This window comes from Anomaloglossus baeobatrachus, chromosome 2 (assembly GCF_048569485.1).
Source record: "Anomaloglossus baeobatrachus isolate aAnoBae1 chromosome 2, aAnoBae1.hap1, whole genome shotgun sequence".
NCBI classification, from domain to species: Eukaryota; Metazoa; Chordata; class Amphibia; order Anura; family Aromobatidae; genus Anomaloglossus; species Anomaloglossus baeobatrachus.
In genome coordinates this window covers 553,759,426-553,781,681 of record NC_134354.1, presented here as the reverse complement: position 1 = coordinate 553,781,681, position 22,256 = coordinate 553,759,426, and the positions used below count along the sequence as shown (strand labels likewise).

Genomic DNA, 22,256 nt, shown 5'->3' with positions numbered 1-22,256 from the left:
ATATATATATATATATATATATATAAAGGGTACACAGTATATAGTAAAGAAGATAAAGCAGCTAGGGGCTGCCACCCCATCTGCTTGGCGTTAACTTGGCTGGCAATCAAAATACAGGGAATCCCATTTTTTTTATTATTTTTTTAGTTATTTTACAGAATAATAAAAAAAATGCATGGGCTCCTGCTGCATTATGCATTGCTAGCTAAGGGTAATCCAAGCAGCTACTGGCTGCTAACCCCCACTGCTTGGTGTTAACTCACTGGTAATGGAAAATCCAGAGAAGCCCTTTTTTTTGCCAAAAAAAATAAAAAAAATGTGGGCTTCGCCACATTTTTGTACGCTAGCCAGGTATAGCAGGAAGGTACGGACTGCCCCTAACCCCCAGCTGCCTATTTGTACCCAGCTGGGCACCAAAAAAATATAGGGAAGCCTTTTTTTAATTATATAAAAACGATGTGGGCTTTGCCCAATTTTTGTGTCCAGCCAGGTACAACTAGGTAGCTGGGGATTGGAATCCTTACCACATGGTGGCCCAAGCTTTCTGGGCCCTTCCCCGCTGTGAATTGCAGTCCGCGACTGCCCCAGAAAATGGCGCTTTAATAGAAAGTTGTATCCAACTTTTCCAGCAGCCCGGGTGCTGGGTGGCACGCTGAGTAATAAGGGGTTAATACCAGCTTTGTTTTACCAGCTGTTATTAAGCCCGATATTCTTAATGTCAGGCCAAGTTTGACCTGGCCATTAAGAATCTCCAATTAAGGGTTAAAAAAAGACACCACACAGAGAAAAAATACTTTATTAGAAATAAATACACAGACACACTTAGGGACTTTATCTTTATTACTCCCTCTCATCCCTCCACGATCCTGGTCTTCTGTCTTCTGTCACTGATTTAGCTCTGCTATATCAGAAAGCACAGGGGGAGAAAGACGCTTCTGATCCCCATGCTTTCTAATCACTTAATAAGTGAGCAGAGGCTGTGGGTTGATCAGTGGTGACGTCACCGCTGCCACCGTTGCCATAGTAACCTAACAAGTGGGTTACTATAGCAATGATGATCTCCGATCACCTGATTCCCGGCGCTGCTATTCACCGGCTGTGGCATTACAGTGTGTGGCAGCCAATCCCTGCATGTGGGATGACTCTGTAAAGAGAGCCAACATGCAGGAAGGGGAAGCGAGCATGTGCCCGAGCATCTTGCCGGTACTCGGCGCTCGCTGAGTATCCCAAGTACAGAGATGCTCAGGCAAGCACCGAGTACTGGCGAGCATCTCCTGAAATTACAGGATCTTGCATGACGTCATAGCCACGTGACCAGTCCGGAACCAATGATGCAATACAAAATTCACATCTGACTGGTCACATGGCTATGACATCACGGATGGTCCTTTAGTCAGTGCTGGTTACCGGGAGGCACAGCGATGATTGAATTCGGAAGTAGAAGTGGCGGGAGACAGAGTCTGCAGTACGTGTTACGGGACCTGTAAGCATGAGCATAATGTTTATTATTAACTATATTCTTTATTTTACAGCCTCCCGCTGCACCATAACTGTAAAGCCTGAGATTGGTGATCGGGCGCAAGATCGTGTTAACTCGATCCCGATCTTTACAAAATGATCGGGTGAGTCGTCCAGATCCCGACCATCACTAATAATGGATCCTATTTTGGCATTAGCATACCCAGAAACATTCACAGAATTTCGAGGCTTGAATAATTTGACAATTAAGGCCTGTTTCTTATTTTTATAGGAATATGACTCCTTCCACATATGATTATGACTATGTAATTATATTGATATTGATATTGCTTATAAGCACTTGATATTAGTATATTGCACTGTAATTTTTAGATTATTTTTTGCATTTTAATTGATGTAAATTGATGTATTCATTGTTCACTCTTAATATATCACTGCATTGTACATTTTCTCATGCTTCAGAAAGTCTCACTGCAGATTTTCAGGAGCCAAAATAACACTTTTGTGAACAAAAATACCCTCATTTTGTTAAACACTTTATTTGGAGTGCTACCTGCTTTTTCATATTGTACATAGTGGACCTCAGAATGGTGTCAAAGGGCTTGCACCCAATATGCCACATTGCAGCTGTTACTTTTTTTTATATTTGTCTTTCTATCTATTGATCTACTGTATCTACGTACCTGTCTGTCTATCTATAAACCTCAGAATACAGTATATGTGACAAATAAAAATGCAGCTGTCTAAAAAGAGTGAAGTGGCTAAAGATGAAATCCACTGGAAAAAATCCAGCACTTGTAAAAAATAGACCACAGGTTATGATTACGAGGCATTTAGCCTTAAAACGCGTAAACCGCTACATGGTGTTTTCCCATGTTTGATTTGTTATGCACCCGACTTCATCTTTTTTTTTTCAGAAGGAATAAAGTCTATTTTTTAGAAGTGCTAGATTTTTTCCATAGAATACCGTAGCACACTGCGTACACTAGGATACATGCAAACATTAAATGGATTCATTATTTTAAATTGTATTATTGCTAAATAGACTACATTTAAAAAAAATTGGAAGTACTCTGTCTGCAAATTGATCAATTCATGTGTGCTCACCAGCCATGAAAAGCCGCATCTTTCTATGCAGGAACCCTGTAACATTTATCAATCATATCTCTCCCATGGCCAAAAGCCTAAAAATATAAAGGCCATGTAGTTTCTAGAACTAAAGCATTGCAATGTAAAAGCGCCAATGCATTGTAATCTAAAACCGACTTGATGTATATGAGTTCAGTCTTTTGAGTATCTATAAATACTTCAGGTTTCCAAAAAGAATGTTTTTTTTTTTTTAAATTAATAAACTGGAGAACAAGGGAGTGTTGGAGAGTGTTTATTCAAACAAACTATTTTTCCCTTTGTGTGTGTATTTCTTAATTCTACACTTTCCAGTTTAGTAATGGTGGTGTCTCATAGGGATGGCATGGGGGTGTCAAGCCCAGGAATCTATTCCACTCCAAGTCAACTCATTTTTACTGAACTGGCTGAAACTAGTGTGAAAAAGCCAAATGTGAAAACATTTTAGGCAACTTCAGACCTGTCAAACTGCTTTGCACAAAATCGCTTTGATAGTAGGTTCCTAATTTAAACGAGTTAAGGTACCGTCACACATAATGAGATCGCTAGCGAGATCGCTGCTGAGTCACGGTTTCTGTGACGCAGAAGCGATCCCGTTAGCAATCTCGTTATGTGTGACACCTACCAGTGATCAGGCCCCTGCTGTGAGATCTCTAGTCGTTGCCGAATGGTCCAAGCCATTTTCTTCAAAGGTGATGTCCTGCTGGGCAGGACACATCTCTGTGTTTGACACTGTGTGACAGGGTCACAGTGACTGCTGAGATCGTTATACAGGTCGCTACTGCAACCTATATCGTTCCTGCTTCGTTGGTAAGGTCTGACTGTGTGACATCTCACCAGCGACCTCCCAGCGACTTACCAGCGATCCCTGTCATTGTTGTGTGACTGGGCCTTTAGCCTCCTTTTGGGGCCATTCTTTAGTTCAATGCATGTATTTTGTGATAAAAAAACATTTTTGCAATGTGTTTTCATTTAAAATTTTGAACCACTTGGCTTGTGCAAGCTGCTTGTTTCCTTGTACTTTTAAATTTATTGAAGTCTGTGGCCACAAATCATCTGTGAGGCTTAAAAAAAAACATAAAAAAGAATTAAAAACTTTCCTGCTAGACTGTCAGAATGAGTACACTCAAAAGTTCTTAAGTAAATTGGTCTGTCACTGTCCCTTGTTAGGCCGGATTCACACTTGCGAGAGGCTTGCATCGTATCACCCGAAATGGCCTGCCTCCTTGTGCACAGAAGCATCTCAGCTGCTTAGAAATACATGCAGCCGACCTGCTCCTGTCAGGAGTGTGTGCGGCCGTGCCAGGTGACGCGATGTGATACTCGCGAGAGTCTCTCGCAACTGTGACTCTGGCCTTAGTACAGCTTTCTTCACACACTGAGGCCTCCTTCACATGTCCGTGAAAAAACACGCACGTGTGTTACGTCTGTTTTTCGGGTCCGTTTTCCGTTTTTGTGTCCTTTTTTTGTGTCCGTGTGCCATCTGTGTGAATGCCGTATGCTAGCCGTGTGTGCGTGTTGGTTGTCCGTTTATGCGTGAGAGAAATAACTGACATGTGTATGTGTTGTCCGTGTGAATTTATGCGTGTTTGGGATGCACAATGTCGTAGATACATGACAGCAGACAGAGTCACGCGTAGAGAATGAACTGGGGTGAACTTCACCCGACTTCATTGTCATACCGCGGCTCTGTCTGTGTCGCTTCCTGATTAGTGGTCACCCGTGAAGGACTCACCGGTGACCGCTAATCACCAGAGTGACTGAATGGAGTACCCCTCTCGCATGCTTACCGTTCCCCGATCCCCGGCGCGGTGCTGCGCTGCACGGCTGTTCTCTAAACTCCGGCGGCTTTTCCTCTTTTAAAAAAGCCGGCCGCTCATTAAACAATCTCGTATTCCCTGCTTTCCCCGCCCACCGGCGCCTATGATTGGTTGAAGTTAGACATGCCCCCACGCTGATTGACAGCTGTCTCACTGCAACTAATCACAGCCGCCGGGGGGCGGGACTATACTGTGCAGTTAAAATAATAAATAAATAATTAAAAAAAAAACGACGTGCGGTCCCACCCCAATTTGATACCAGCGGTGGCTGCGGGTAACCTCAGTGACAGCTCAGCTGATCGCGCTACTCACCTCATTTGCTGTGTGGACCTGAGAGGAGCGGCAGTGTATTCTGCTGCTCCTGTCACCTTCATGCAGCAGAGCTGGATGCGACGCTGGAGGTCCGTGGATTGGATTACGCCGGACATGGAGGGCTTTGTTGGGGTTAATAAATTGGTGACAAGGGAATTTGTTAGTGTTTTTTTATTTCTAATAAAGGATTTTTCGGGTGTGTCTGTTTTTTAACTGTAACCTACAGATTAATCATGGAAGGTATCTCGGGGAGACGCCTGACATGATTAATCTAGGATTTAGTGGCAGCTATGGGCTGCCATTAACTCCTTATTACCCCGATTGCCAACGCACCAGGGCCAATCGGGAAGAGCCGGGTAGAGTCCCAGAACAGTCACATCTAATGGATGCGGCCATTCTGGGCAGCTGTTGGCTGATATTGTTAGGCTGGAGGGCTCCCTATAATGTGGAGCTCCCCATCCTGAGAATACCAGCCTTCAGCCGTGTGACTTTACCCTGGCTGGTATCAAAATGGGGTGGGACCGCACGTCGTTTTTTTTAATTATTTATTTTTTTAACTGCACAGTATAGTCCCACCCCCCGGCGGCTGTGATTGGTTGCAGTGAGACAGCTGTCAATCAGCATGGGGGCGTGTCTAACTGCAACCAATCATAGGCGCCGGTGGGTGGGGAAAGCAGGGAATACGAGATTGTTTAATGAGCGGCTGGCTTTTTCAAAAGAGGAAAAGCCGCCGGAGTTTAGTGAACAGCCGTGCAGCTCCGCGCCGGTGATCGGGGATCGGTAAGTATGAGAGAGGGGGGAGACTGACCGACAGACAGCGAGAGAGGGACAGACAAGACAGAGAGAGACCGACAGACAGACAGAGAGACCGACCGACGGACTGAGGGAGATTGACCGACATAGACAGGAAAAGAAAGAATGACCGACATCACTAGAAAAAAGCACAAAACGTACACGGAGCATACAGAGATCTATCCATGTCACGTATTGTGCGCACATAACCATTGACTTTCATGGTGTCTGCATGTGCGTGTTCCGTGCAGAAAACGGACATGCTTCCGTGCAAAACGGAAACACATACGGATCACGGACATGGACACACGGACATTATGAAATAACGCACGTGTGACCTCAAACATAGATTAACATTGGTGCATCTTTGTCCGTGTCTCCGGTACATACAGAAACGGACCAAACACGCACGTGTTTCACGGATGTGTGAAGGGGGCCTGACCAGCAGTTCTGTCTATAAAATGGCTGCTGACAAACACTGACTAGTTCAGCAGCCTCCTCCAATTGTAAAACATTTCATTTAGAAAAGCTGCTATTCTTTTAAAAAGAAATAGACTGGTCTGGTCATATGCTTCTGGACAGAAGTCCTGGATAGTGTGAGGAAATGTGTAATAAAAAGAGTTTTTAACTTCAGAATCTGTCAGTGAGATTATTCTGACAGCCTAAGGCCAAGTGCACACGTTGAGCATTTGGGGAGATTTTTTTTTATCTCACTATAAGCAAAAACCAGGCGTCGATATAAAGTGGGGGCCATGTGTCTATTCTATTTTTCCTTTGATTGTTTACTTCTGGTTTGGGCTTAAAAATACGTGTGCACGCGGCCTTACTGTTTATTTCTGACTTCCATTCAGCTGGTTTATGGATACAGACTACATTAGATTTGAATTTGCAATGAAATAATTAAAAAAAATGTAATGAAACCCAATGGCCAAAAAGGTTTGTTTTTTTTAAAATACATGTATATAGCTAAAACAGATGCCCAAAATTGACCAACCATTTAGCGTTGGTGTTTTCTATCAGATCTTTTTGTTTTCTTATAATAAAATATGCACACTGTTGTCCAATAGACACTGACGCTCACAAAAATCATTTTTTACTTTATTTAGCTGCTTCAATGCAATAGCTATAATGATATCGAGGCATGATGCCAAATAAACTTTTGTCTAGGTGACCTTTCTCTGTATGTCTCTTGTCAGAAACCCTGAAAAGTTTCCATGAAATATACATTTTTAATGTTACCTTGTCCAGCTATGTCCAATGTGTATGCTAAGTCATTTTCTAAAGTAGCTCTGACATTGAAATTAAATTGACATGTAAAATGGAAAATTAGCTTGATTTATATGTGAACGTTATATTTTCTTTGTTGTAAATGTATCAGCATGTTTTATTAACCACACAAACTCCTGACTTTAAACTATCACATTCAATAATAATAGCCACTTGTCAATAAAGAAGAAGAAAACCAGAAACCCAGCTCTGAAATTGCTGGGTAAACTTGATGCCTGGGGAAACATCAGGTCTCTGTAGAACAGTAAAATGTCCATTAACTTAGTTTTTCTCTCTGTTCCCTGCACTTCAGCTTTTCAGACAAATCCTATCCATTTTGTGTAAAAAATTAAAGTTCATATTACACTGAGTGCACAATTATAAGGCAAGTGAGTATTTAGACCATATCATCTGTTTTTTTTTTTTTTACATATTTTACAAATCCAAGCTGTATAAACTTGAATGCTTAATGTCTGGAAGCATATTATATGATGTGTATTTGTGTAACAACTCCTTCACGACACGCCGTTTTTGCGCTTTCCGTTTTTTTTCTCTCCATTCTTCCGAGAGACGTAATTTTTTTATTTTTCAGTCAATGTGATCATGTGAGGGCTTGTTTTTTGTGGAAAAAGCTGTACTTTTAAATGAAACCATGAGATTTACCATTTAGTGTACTGGAAAAAAAGCAAAAGAATTCCAAATGCGCAAAAATTGCAAAAAAAAGTGCACTATTGTTTTTGAGATATTTTATTCACTGTGTTCACTATATGGTAAATGATGTGTTCGTGTGAAGCCTCAAGTCAGTGTGAGTTTGCAGATACCAAACATCTATAGGTTTACTTTTATTTAAAGGGTTAAAAAAAAGTCAGAATCTGTTCCAAAAACGTGGCACACGTTTTGTGCCATTTTTCGTGACCCATAGCGTGCTCATTTTCTGGGATCTATGGCTCAGTGACAGCTTATTTTGTGCATCTCGAGCTGACGTTTTTAATGGTACCATTTTCACCCAGATGCTACATTTTCTTTACCTGTTATTGCATTTTGCGCAAAAAACGTACTTTTGGCATTTAGAATTTTTTTGCTGCTATGCCGTGTACCGATCAGATTGATTGATTTTATATTTTGATAAAATCAGGCAATTCTGAGCGCGGTGATACCAAATGTGTGTATATTTTTTATTGTTTTAATGGGGTGAAAGGGGGTGATTTAAGCTTTTAGGTTATTTTTATTTTTTTTTAATTTTTCCAAACTTTTTTTAAAGTTTTTTTTTTATTTTACTAGTAACCCTGGGGGCTATAAGGATCAGCTGTCTGATTGCTCATTCATTTCTCCCAATAAGAGCAGCACCAGTCAGATCAGGAAAAATTATCATCTTTTATAACCTTCTGTACTTGGGTGCTGGTTAAAGGACCAAGTCATGTGAGCTACAGGAGTCATCACATGACCATATGCTAAAAAGGACAACCACTGGATCCACGTGATCACATCACGTGACTTCCAGTATAGGGCAGTGAGTAAACTTCTACCGCTATCACCGTTAATATGGCACTGTCACATTTGACAGTGCCATTTAAGGAGTTAACAGGTACGGGTGGATAGTGATTCCACTCGTACCTGCCAGGCACACATGTCAGCTGTACAAATCAGCTGACATGTGCGCAGCAGTAGGTGGGGATTAACACTATGATCGCACGGACGTAATATTACTGCCCGCAGTCGTTAAGCAGATAAGCGGTTTTAAGGATATCAACAACCTTCATTAAGGTGTGCAGAATTATTAGGCAGCATGTTTTCTTTATGCAAAATGAGCCAAAGAATAGACTAAACAAACTCTGAACAGTCAAATATTGTTAAAAATCTTACAGAAAGATGCAGCACTCTTTAAATTATTAAGATATTAAAGTGTGATCAGATGAAATTATGTTGCACATAGTCAACAGAGTTGCAAAAAAATGTGTTTATAAAAAAAGATGTGCATTAACTACCAAAGGTTTGAGAAGAATCAAATATGAAGCAACCAGGAACCTATTATCCTCCAGTGATGTCAAACTCCAGAGCTGCAAGCTCCCTGGAGTAGCCAGAAGTAGAAAGAGTTCAATACTCAGAGACATAGCCAAGATAAGGTAGGCTGAAAATTAACCACAAATGAGCAAGACACATTATTATTATTTATTATTAGAGAGCCATATCCATGGTGTTTTATTTACATAATGAAACAAGTACAAATATCATGAACAGTGCAAGGCACAGACTGATACAGGAGAAAAGAGGTCCCTGCCGGTGATGGCTCAAACATAAGTTCAAGCGTCAATGACTGGACCAATAAATATCTAAAGATAAATTTTTCAAAGGTTTTATAGATGAATGGAATGAAAGTGACTCTTTCCGGACCAGATGGATGGGCCTATGGCCTGGATTAGTTGCGGACACAAAACTCCACTTTGACTCTTGCGCCAGCAAGCTTGACGTGGGGTACTGCTAAGGGCTTATATGATTAACCCTTGTACAGTAAGGAAATACTGTTACGTCCTTGGTTGCCTCCAGCTGTGAGCCTGCGGTAATCCCCACACATTTCTGCTGATCTGATCTACCTGTGCCTGTTAACCCTTTAGATCGCACTCTCAAATACCGACAGCGCAATTTAAATGGCCATCGCAGGGATCTCGACATTTCCTGCCAACTATCAGGACCCTGTGACGTGATCACGGGGTGCCTTAGTGTTGCAATGGCAGCGTGAGGTCAGCTGATACCATGATGCTACCATGACTCACTTCCTGTGAGAGCTGAATGTTGCATTTCTGCTGATCAGAGCTGTTCAGCTCTAATCAGCAGAAATTAAAAAGCAATCATACCGTGCAGTAATAAAAATCCCTGGGGATAGTAAAATAAATAAAAAATGTAAAAGAAAAGTTTTTAAAAATATGAAAAAATAAACAAAAACTAACATTTCAAATCAACCCCCATTTGCCCCACTGAAAATAAAACAGTTAAAAATACACACATATTTACTATCACCACATTCAGAAATAGCCACTCCATTCATTCGGCTTAAAGGACACTGTGCTGTCCTGGTTCTCTTCCTATCTCTTTGGCCGCTCATTCAGTGTATGATTTGCTGGCTCCACATCTTCTCCTCTTCCCCTCACTGTTGGAATCCCTCAAGGTTCAGTCCTTGGCCCTCTTCTTTTCTCCCTCTACACTGCCCCAGTTAGACACACCATCAGTAGATTTGGCTTCCAGTACCATCTTTATGCTGATGACACCCAACTATACACCTCATCTCCTGACCTCACCCTTGCTGTACTACAGAACACCAGTGACTGTCTGTCTACATTTTCCAACATCATGTCTGCTCTTTATCTGAAACTTAACCTTTCCAAAACTGAACTACTTCCATTCCCTCTATCTTCTAACCGTCCTATACCCGACATCATCCTCTCTGTGTGCAGAACCATGATAACTCCTAGGCAGCAAGCTCGCTGTCTGGGTGTTATACTTGACACCGATCTCTCCTTCACTTCTCATTTACAATCTCTTGCCTGCTCCTGTCACTTACACCTCAAGAACATCTCTAGAATCCGCCCCTTTCTCACAAAGGAAATTTAAAAAAAACCTCACCTTGGCCCTGATCCACTCCCACCTTAACTACTGTAATTCTCTATAAATTGGTCTCCCCCTAACTAGATTCTCTCCTTTACAGTCCATCCTTAATGTAGTAGCCAGATTCACTATCTAGCTAACCGTTACTCGGATACTTCCGCTCTGTGTCAGTTATTGTCCTGGCTACCCATATATCACAGGAACCAATTCAAATTGCTTGTTCTCACCCACAAAGCTCTCCACAGTACAGCACACCCTACATCTCCACCCTCATCTCTGTCTATCTCCCTACCCGTTCTCTATGCTCTGCAAATGACATTCATCTAACATCCACACTAATCCGAACCTCACACACCCAGATCCAAGACATCTTCCGAGCTGCACCAATCCTCTAGAATGCTCTACTTCAAGAACTTAGGAGGATTTACAACTTAGTCAGCTTCAGGTGCTCCCTAAAAACACATCTTTTTAGGGTAACCTATCTCACTCCCTAATCAAATTCAATTCACACAGTCCCTTCACGACTTCTCAGAACATAACTTGTCGTCAAACTCCACAGGACCCGAAAGTATCTCAAAGTTTTATCTTATTGGTTCAGGCAGCCTTTATCTATCCCCCATTTTTTTGATATGGCTGGATTGTCATTGTAAATAAGCATTTTTACCTTATTTCCCCCACCCCACCTCATTGTAGATTGTAAGCTCTCACAAGCAGGGTTGTCTTTTTTGCTCTTGTATTTTCTATAACTGTTACTTGTTTGTATATGAACCTCCTGTATTGTAAACCGCTGTGGAATATGTTTATAGATATAAAGATTTATTATTATATCAAATTAATAAATCTGATCGGTATACGGCATGGCAAGAAAAAAATTCCAAACGCCAAAATTACGTTTTTGGTCTCGCAATTTTTTTTAAAAATGCAACTACAGGTGATTAAAATGTAACATTCACAGAAAAATGGTATAAATAAAAATATCAGCTCAAGAAGCAAAAAGTAAGATATCACTGAGCCCGAGATCCCAAAAAATAAGAAAGCTAAGCAAAGTAACTTTCATAAAGACTGAGTGCATGCAATTCTTTTACAAAAGGGCAGTATAACCCAGGTGATTTGGCATCAGTTGTGGTGAATTTGCACAAGTAGGAGTTCAGTTTTCAGCCAAATAGGTGACATATGCATATTTATTGAGCACCCACATTTATTTTTACTGACAAAACAACAAATGGAGAGGAGGAAGAGTATATAAAGCAGTAGATGTGGATGATGATTGGGATAATGGCAACGACAAGGCGCTATCTGTGGTTGATTATCAGAAAGACAATCATGAGGAAAAGAAGGATAGCTGTCACATGTCAGTTTCTGCTGCCAGGAGTCACAGTATTCACTTTGTGGGAGGCACAAGTGAAGAAGGAGGTGTAGGAACCAGAAGTTCTAGATAACGCAGGATCTGTCAAGCCAAAATAGTTTGAGTGGCTGGATATGCAATGCTGTCTAGTCTGATAGAATTTGTGAGTGTGCTGTTCATCTAATGTTATCATCTCCCTGCTTCAGCCAATTAGAAAAAAAAAGCTCCCTGCTAACACTATACTGTTGGAAGCTCCCAGATATAGTCTTGTGCTTCACTGGTTCAGTCCTTTGTTTTACACCTTTATAAAGGTTAAAAGTTGAAGGCCAATGTAGCCCATGGGATCTGGTAAGTAAAATGGCTTTCACTAAGTCTGACTGGTATAGCCATTTTAGAGCTGCCAGGTGACCACTTAGGCTATGTGCGCACAGTGCGTTTTTCATGGCGTTTTTGCGCGTTTTTCGGGTGCGTTTTTGGCCTCAAAACTGCATGACTTTGCTTCCCCAGCAAAGTCTATGAGTTTTCAATTTTGCTGTCCGCACACAACTGTTTTTTTAAGCTGCGTTTTTTAGCTTAAAAAAAATGGATATGTCAATTATTTCCTGCGTTTTTCTGCGTTTTCCACCCATGCAATGCATTGGAAAACCGCAGAAAAATGCAGAGATCAAAAACGCAGCAAAACGCAGTGAAAAACGCACCAAATCGCGGTAAAAACGCATGCGTTTTTTGACACGGGTGCGTTTTTGTGCGTTTTTAGCGGCCAAAAACGCACAAAAATGCAGCGTCAAAAAACGCAGTGTGTGAACTTAGCCTTATAGAATGTCCTTACAATACAGTCACTGACAGAAGTTCTGTCGCTTATACATGTTATGTAAATAGAAGCTTATAACCTGATTTTAAATTCATCCATTGGTTTTATAAATTACTCTTTTGAAGGCTAAAACTCTCCCAAATTTGGTTTAGGTTAGGAAAATAAAGTTTCTGCAAAGCTGAAATATTGATCATTGAACACAGAGAGGTCAGATTTTGGCAAGACAAAAGTTTTGTCGCCCACAGAAAGTAATGGGAAATTCAAAAAAATAATTAACTTCTAATACAAAGATATGTTACATAAAATTGGTGAATGAAGTTGTGGTGCTATTAGAGCCATATTTAATATCTTGCGTGACTTCCATGCGCTTGAAGGACTGCATCCATGCGGTTCAACAATGATTCATACAATTTATTGATGAAGTCATCAGGAATAGCAAAGAATGCAGTGTTACACGTCTCAAAGAGTTCATGTAGATTCTTTGTTTTCTTTCTTCCAATGTTCCTCTTTCATCCTACCCCAAACATGCTCAATGATGTTCATGTCTGGTGACTGGGCTGGCTAGTCCTTGAGCACCTTGATCTTCTTTGCCAGGAGGAACTTTAAGGTTTTTTAATTGCCTTTTGTTTAGTGCTGGCTTCTGGGCACTGATTCGACCATGGAGGCCATTTCGAGACAGAATCCTACAAACTGTTCTAGTTAACACAGGGACTTCAGATGACCAGGCCTTTTGGAGCTCTGCTACAGTGGAAGAAGGGCTGGCTTTGCATTTTCTAACCAACAAATGTTCAGCCTGAGCAATTGTCTTGCTGGGTCCTCCGGACCTGGGCTTGTCAAAAACAATTCCAGTCTCTTCAAATCTTTTTTAATTCTTTGTACTTGACACTGAGACACATTAAAGGTGCCAGCCATCTCTGCAGTAGATGTGGTCTTCAGCCTCTTGATAATCAAGGCTTTGGTCACAGGGTGGATTTTTGGCATGTTGTCAGAAGTCAAGTTGCAGTTCAAGTGATGGTCTGGGGTGCTCGGTTTCTTTTTATACACACCCACTAACTAAGCGATCATTTAGTGAGCACAGGGGAGGATGTAAACTAGGATTGGGTGCATTATATGACAAGGTGACAAAACTTTTCTTTTGCCAAAATCTGACCTTTCTGTGTTCATTAACCCCTTCACCCCCGGCCACTAAAACACCCTAATGACCGGGATATTTTTTGCAATTCTGACCAGTGTCACTTTGACAGGTTATAACTCTGGAACGATTCAACGGATCCTGGCGATTATGAGATAGTTTTTTCGTGACATATTGTACTTCATGTCAGTGGTAAATTTAAAGCGATAATTTTTGCGTTTATTTGTGAAAATTTAGGAAATTTTGCAAAAAGTTTGAAAATTTCGCAATTTTCAAACTTTGAAAATATATGCCCATAAATCTGAGAGATATGTCACACATAATAGTTACTAAATAAACTTTCCCACTTGTCTACTTTACATCAGCGCAATTTTCGAAACAAATTTTTTTTCGTTAGGAAGTTAGAAGGGGTCAAAGGTCATCAGCGATTTCACATTTTTCCAACAAAATTTAGAAAATAATTTTTTTTAGGGACAACATCACATTTGAAGTGACTTTGAGAGACCTAGGTGACAGAAAATACCCAAAAGTGACCCCATTCTAAAAACTGAACCCCTCACTCTGCTCAAAACCACATCCAAGAAGTTTATTAATCCTTTGGGTGCTTCACAGGAACCAAAGCAATGTGGAAGGAAAAAATGAAAATTTTACTTTTTAACACAAAAATGTTACTTTAGCCATAAAGTTTTCATTTTCACAAGGGAGAAAAGAGAAAGTGTACTGTACAATTTATTGTGCATTTTCTCCTGAGTACGCTGATACCCCATATGTGGTAAAAATCAATTGTTTGGGCGCACAGCGGAGCTCGGAAGGGAAGGCGTGCCATTTGAATTTTTGAACGCAAAATTAGCTGCACTCATTAGCGGACGCAATGTCGGGTTTGAAGCCCCCTGAGGTGCCTAAACAATGGAGCTCCCCCACAATTGACCCCATTTTGGAAACTAGAGCCCTCAAATAATTTTTCTAGATGTTTGATGTGCACTTTGAACACCTAGGGGCTTCACAGAAGTTTATAACGTTGAGCTGTGAAAATAATTTTTTTTTTTTTTACCACAAAACGGTTGCTTCAACTAGGTAGCTTTTTTTTCCACAAGGGTATCAGGAAAAAATGCACCATAAAATGTATTGTGCATTTTCTCCTGAGTACGCAGATACCTCATATGTGGTGGAAATCAAATGTTTGGACACACGGCAAGGCTCGGAAGGCAAGGAGCGCCATTTGAATTTTTGAGTGCAAAATTAGCTGCACTCATTAGCGGACGCCATGTCGGGTTTGAAGACCCCCTGAGGTGCCTAAACAATGGAGCTCCCCCACAAGTGACCCCATTTTGGAAACTAGAACCCTCAAATAATTTTTCTAGATGTTTGGTGAGCACTTTGATCACCTGGGGGCTTCACAGAAGTTTATAACGTTGAGCCGTGAAAAGAAAAAAAAACTTTTTTACCACAAAACGGTTGCTTCAACTAGGTAGCTTTTTTTTCCACAAGGGTATCAGGAAAAAATGCACCATAAAATGTATTGTGCATTTTCTCCTGAGTACGCAGATACCTCATATGTGGTGGAAATCAAATGTTTGGACACACGGCAGTGCTCGGAAGGCAAGGAGCGCCATTTGAATTTTTGAGTGCAAAATTAGCTGCACTCATTAGCGGACGCCATGTCGGGTTTGAAGACCCCCTGAGGTGCCTAAACAATGGAGCTCCCCCACAAATGACCCCATTTTGGAAACTAGAGCCCTCAAATATTTTTTCTACATGTTTGGTGAGCACTTTGAATACCTGGGGGCTTCACAGAAGTTTAAAACGTTGAGCTGTGAAAAGAAAAAAAATTGTTTTTACCACAAAACTGTTGCTTCAACTAGGTAGCTTTTTTCACAAGGGTATCAGCAAAAAATTCACCATAAAATTTATAGTGCATTTTTTCCTGAGTACGCAGATACCTCATATGTGGTGGAAAGTAATTGTTTGAGCGCATGGCGGGGCTCAGAAGAGAAGGAGCGCCATTTGACTGCAAAATTGGTTGGAATCATTAGCGGACGCCATGTCACGTTTTGGAGACCCCCTATGGTGCCTAAACAGTGGAGCTCCCCCACAAGTGACCCCATTTTGGAAACTAGACCCCTCAAGGAGTTTATCTAGATGTTTAGCGAGCCCCAAGGGGCTCCACAGAAGTTGATAATGTTGAGCCATGAATACAATTTTTTTTTTCACCACAAAACTGTCACTTGAACCAGGTAGCTTTTTTTTCCACAAGGGTATCAGGAAAAAATGCACCATAAAACGTATTGTGCAATTTCTCCTGAGTACGCAGATACCTCATATGTGGTGGAAAGTAATTGTTTGGGCGCATGGCGGGGCTCAGAAGAGAAGGAGCGCCATTTGACAGCAAAATTGGTTGGAATCATTAGCGGACGCCATGTCACGTTTGGAGACCCCCTATGGTGCCTAAACAGTGGGGCTCCCCCACAAATTACCCCATTTCGGAACTAGACCCCTCAAGGAATTTATCTAGATGTTTGGTGAGCCCCTTGTACCCCCAGGGGTTCCACAGAAGTTGATAACGTTGAACCGTGAAAATTATTATTTTTTTTAACCACAACATTTTTGTATCAACTAGGTAGCTTTGTTTTACAATGGTATCAGGAAAAAATGTTTTTTCAATTTTTCCTGAGTACGTAGATACCTCATATGTGGTGGAAAGTAATTGTTTGGGCATATGGTGGGGTTCAGAAGAGAAGGAACGCCATTTAACTTTTCAAACGCACAGACGCGGTGCACTGATCGGCCGCTGCAGGACGCACGGTCGGATGAGATACAAAAAGCGTTGGGGATACGAAAAAAAAAGGTCACGCCAAAAATTGAGCAGGGATGCAAATCCGTTATGTGCATCCCTGATCAGCGCTTGGCGGGACGCACGGACGGATGCGATACAAAAAGCGTCGCAGATACGGAAAAAAGTCACGCCAAAAATTGAGCAGGGATGCCGATCCGTTATCTGCATCCCTGATCAGCGCTCGGCGGGACGCACGGACAGACGCGATACAAAAAGCATCGCGAATACGGAAAAAGTCACGCCAAAAATTGAGCAGGGATGCCGATCCGTTATCTGCATCCCTGATCAGCGCTCGGCGGGACGCACGGACGGACGCGATACAAAAAGCGTCACGAATACGGAAAAAAGTCACGCCAAAAATTGAGCAGGGATGCAGATAACGGATCAGCGCTTGGCGGGACGCATGGACGGATGAAGTGTAAAAATGGACAGGATACAAGAAAAAAAAAAAAAAAGTTATACTCACAGTACCAAGAGGATCACTGACCAGAAGAGCTGCAGAGGAACAAGAAGGCAGTGAGATAGACAGCTTTACACCAGCAGCAGGCAGGACGTTGGACAGATCAGCAGAAGGACCCAGCGATGGAGGTAGATGTGATCGGGCCAGTGAAGACCTCGGACGACCCGTGAAGGCAGGTAAGAGGACGTCGGGGGGGGCAGAAGGGGATGGGGAGAGGGGGGACTGAGGGGGGGGAGAGGGAGAGCAGAGGGGGCGGAGAAGCAAAGGCAGAAGGAAGGAACCTTGGAAGCAGAATAGAGATGACAGAGGAGGCAGGCAGATCGCGTGGGGAGCAGATCGGGATGCCGGGGGGCAGATCGGGGCGTAGGGGGGCAGATCGGTGGGGGCACGGGCAGGGGCCTTCACGGGAGCGCGCAGGGGCCTTCACGGGAGCGCGCAGGGGCCTTCACGGGAGCGCGCAGGGAGCGGAATACTTACCATTGGAGCAGGAGCGGCGGTGACATCAGAGGCGGCGGCGGCAGCAGCAGCAGCGGTGGCGTGGTACCAAAAGTACCAGCCACTCCACGCTGCAGACATGTTGGGGGAGGGTCCCCAGACCAGGACAGGCCTGGGGAGGGCGGCCACCCGCAGATCAGACCGCCCCACTGCACACTGATTGGAGCGATTGCGCGTCATAGCACGATCGCTCCAATCAGTGCTGCAGGGGCTGGAGGCGACATGTTAGAGATCCGGCTATGATCTGCTGTAGCTGCTACAATAGATCATAGCAGGATCTCACAGTATCGCACTAATTCGGGCATTATTTTTGCCGAAATTAGTGCGAACGATGTAGTTGGCGGTTCAGATTTGAACAGCCAATCACATCGATTGCCTATGGGGGGTGGCGATGCCATCCCCCTGGGGTCAAGCAAAGGTCCCCTGCTGTAAGAAACAGCAGGGGACATCATTTGAAAGCCGTTGCTTTGGCCACGGCAATCAAATGAAGTTTAGGCCGTAAAATTACGTCCCTGGTCGTTAAGTCACGTTAAAATAGGACGTAATTTTACTGCCCGCGGTCGTGAAGGGGTTAAATGATCAATATTTCAGCTTTGCAGCAACTTTATTTTCATAACCTTATCCAAATTTGGGAGGGTTTCAGCTTTCAAAAGAGTAATTTATGAAGCCAATGGATGAATTTAAAGTCAAGTTATAAGCTTTTATTTGCATAACATGGATAAGCGACAGAACTTCTGTCAGGGACTGTACTTTCAGTATTGCTCATCTTGCTGGTTATTTTGCTTTCCCTACATGAGCATGTGATGTCATTTACCAGCGCTCTATGCAAGCCAGTAGTGTGCAGTTTTATCATCTAGCATTCTCCCCCCTCCATTCCATGGAGCTGTGTGTGTGATTTGCTTCTCCTGCACCTGTGATGCTTCCACTTTAGTGGGGGTTTAGCTGTGTCCTGGTAGAGCACTAGTTTTTGGCCTGGGCAATGTACACACTGCAGCCCAACTTGCTGTGAGTAATACTTAATTTTTGGAGGATATTATCCTCTTTTTGTTGCTATTTTTTTTTAATTATAAACAACTAGCTGATGATCAACTCAGCTTTTATACAGCTCAATTCATGTGGTGCACAGGCTAATTACAACCATGCCTATATATGGCATGGCTGTGATGGCTGCAGAAGTGCTCACAGCTTTAAAGCTTCTTGATTAGCTGTGCTGAAGCCTCTCAACAAGCTTTATTCAGCATTGAACTACGAACTTGGGTACAGAAAAGTCTATGTTCGGACTTGAGCACTGGACACTAGGTGTCCAGTAAATCCCCAAAATTTACAGCTCAGGTTCATTCAACCCTAGCCACATTACTTTTTCTGCACATTAAAGATCATAAAAAATAGATTAAAACAATTAATGAATTCATAATTTGCCATTTATTTGTTTATTATGACTCCCAAAAACTGTAGTAAAAAGCGTTTAAACAATATAGTCCAAAATGGAATAAATAAAATTGTAAACCCTTCTAGCAAAAAATGCCCTCTATTGGCAAAAAAATGCAACAGCTATTGGTTTTAAAATATGGTAATTAAAAAAAACAATAAAAAACATTTTTAGTGTGCAAAATTAGTAAATCCTAACAAAATGGGGTAAATCTAATAATAATAATGTACAGTAATTGTAATCCTATTGATACAAAGAATAAAGATGTCTCACCACTTATTATACATACGCATACACATTACTAGGGTTTAAGGAATACAGCTATGGGGGCATATATATTACTGGGGTTGAGGTGCATACAGCTCTCGGGGCAGGTATACATATCTGGCAGGAGGAATACAGCTCTGGGAGGAATACACAGTATTGGGGTGGGGTGTACATAGCATTGGGGGGCAAGCAAGTTCTGGGGGAATGCATACAGCTCTGGGGATACACATTACTCTGGTAGAGGGGCATACAGCTCTGGGGGCATACACATTACTGGGGTGGGGGGTATACAACTCTGCTAGGAGGCATGCAGCTCTGGGAGAGGCATACAGCTCTGAGAGGAGGCATACAGCTATGAAGGGCATGCAGCACTAGGGGATGCTGGTGCTGCAGCTCCTGGATTCATCTGTGGGACAGAAGTGCATTGCACACTAGCTCTGTACACAGATGAACTTCAGTGCATGCAGCATTCTGCAGTAAAAACTGTGTGGAAGTGTTGGTGAAAAGGACCAGCAGCCAGTGAGGCTGCTGGTTCAAGCACTGGGGTCCCCAGAAAATAGCCCAAAGGCCACAGAATAGATTACCATCCCTGCTAACAGTGAGTGCCCCCCCCCTTGTCTGTTCAGGACCCCAGTACTTGCCCGGGTGTGCTGGGTACTGGCCCCAGCCCTATTGCCAGAAGCACAGGCTGGGCACAATGTATAGGCACTGCAATGGCATATTTCCAATTTTCACTCTGTAACACCAACTGCATTCTTATTTCTGAAAAACAACTGTGGGCCTTACTTCCGAGCCAAGTCTTGTGCCTAAACAGTTGTTTTTAATCACATATGTGGTATTGCTATATTAAAGAGTGTTTCAAAATGAATTGCGAGGTCTATTTTCTTCTATTAATGATTGTGAAAATGGCCGATGTTATAATTTGTTGTGAAAATATATAGTGCCATTAAGCTGATTACATTAATAAATTGATTGGAATTGTCTGTGAATTGGGGTAATTTTTGACAAGCACAAAACCACTGTAACAATGGCCACCACACAGTACAAACACCTGTACAACTGGTACCTGGACAACTCATCTTCCACAAGTTCCCAGTCTGTGAACTGAGATCAAAAATGGCAGAACCTCTATTGCACTCTCCAGCTAGTGCATTGTCGCTGCGGCTGTGGTTGGCACATGACACCGCACCTTTAAGGCTTGAAAACGTTAGGCACCCACTCAGAGGTTCATCGTGATGTGGCAGTGGCCTTCATACAGTTTGATCAGAATGTTATACCAAGAACCTCATTTTCAGGTATATAAAGTTTGCCTAGAGGCATTAGATCAAAGTATGATTTTCGAATACGAATAATATATGTCTTTCTCTACAGCTATGTCACATTGAATCATCTGTCCCCCTCTGTTTTTGTTTTACTTGAACCAACACTCTTCCCATTTGGCACAAAGAGTTTTAAATAGCAGAAGACTGCAAGAGGGGTTCTTCCATTTTTTGCTCTCACTTCAAAGACTAGCAGCTTGTGGAAGGTGAGATGTCCAGCTCCTTTCATAGGGATGTCCAGCTCCTTTCATTTGTGCTGTGTGGCAGCCATTGTTGTGGTGGTTTTCTGCTTGTGGAAGGTGTGGCCTGGAGTCATGTGGACTCAAACTTGAAGCATAGTTGTTGTGAGGCCGCAGGTCACCTGCCCGCTGGTGCACTGTCAGTGCAGTGGTGGTTGGTGCGTGGTGCTGCACCTTTAAGACCCACTCAGAGATTCACCGTGACGTGACAGACAGTGCGCTTCATAGAGTCTGATCACAATGTTAAACCAAGAACCTCGTGTTCGGGTATATGAATTTTTGCCTAGCGGCATTAAATCAAAGTATTATTTTTGTATGTGTGTTCCATGTGTCACGCTCCCCGGCTCCCCTGTCCCGCTCTCCGGCTCCCCTGCCACGCTCCCCGGCTCCCCTGCCACGCTCCCCGGCTCCCCTGCCTCGCTCCCCGGCTCCTCTGCCAGGCGTCCCCCGCTCCACAGCTTCCATGCTCCATCACCTGCGGTCCCCAGGCAGCCCGGTCCCTGCTCCCGGCGCCCGTCGGCAACTCTGCTCCAGCCCGGCTCTCCTGCCTCCTGTTCACCGCTCCCTGCTTTGGCTTCTGGCACCCGGGCCTCGCGCATGCGCATTAGGGCGCGCGGTCATTGACCCTCTCTTAAAGGGCCAGTGTCCTCCAACAGGATATTGAAGAATCCGGTACAGGGTATATAGGGAGATCCTTTCCAAGTGGGCGGGGCCTGTTCTTCGTGTTTTGCTAAGCTAGGAGTCAGGTCTCCTTGTGTCTTGTGGTATACTTACCTATCTCTCTCCTAGAGCCGCTCCTGCCTCGCCAACCGGTCCTGATGATACCCGAACCCCGAACGGTGACGGTCTGCCATCCCGTCAGTTCATACCATCTCCGATCCCTGTGGTGACCCGTCTTCTTGCTCCGTCGGTTCCGGACTCTGCCTGACATCATCTTGGCCTCCGAACCTGAGCTCCGTCACCCGGACTACCTTCAGTGACTCCGTGGTCCCAGGGACTTCTACACTCCACTCCTCTGAACGGACTGTCCTGCTACCCGTAGTGCTCCGGCTACTGGGCACCTTGCCTTCGGTGAGGTGTTCAGCCCAGTGGATCCACCTCCTGGGTCTGCCCGTCCACCTGGTCCTAACACCATGTCATTATCTACAGCTATGTCACAAACAATAGTTTCTAGCCAGATATATACAGTAGTTAAAAAAAATTATGCTACAAATGAATGGTTCTCTTTCTTCCATTTTACCTTATGCAAATAAAAACATTGCGGATAAACAAGATTTTAGTGGAAGAAAACCACATCATTTAAGCATGATAGATAACATTATAAATGCTTTTGTAGTTAGAAAGTGGTCACTATCCTCTTTGATTAATTCATTGAGGGGTATAGTATCAAAACAGTCAATTGTGATTTTTTTGGGGGACAGCTTAAAAATTCAGAAAATTTGCAATTGCAAAAGACAAATGGAGCTTCTCCTGACTCAAGTGCTGTGTGTCCAAACAGTAGTTTCTAACCATGTATTGGGTATTTTTGCATT

The 22,256-nt window shown here is 43.0% G+C and overlaps 1 protein-coding gene across 1 annotated transcript in view; it reads right to left on the bottom strand.

Moving 5' to 3' along the window:
- Window positions 1–22,256, bottom strand: part of LOC142289895 (uncharacterized) — an 83,346-nt gene that overhangs the window by 22,879 nt on the left and 38,211 nt on the right. The gene's annotated exons all lie outside the window — the stretch shown is intronic.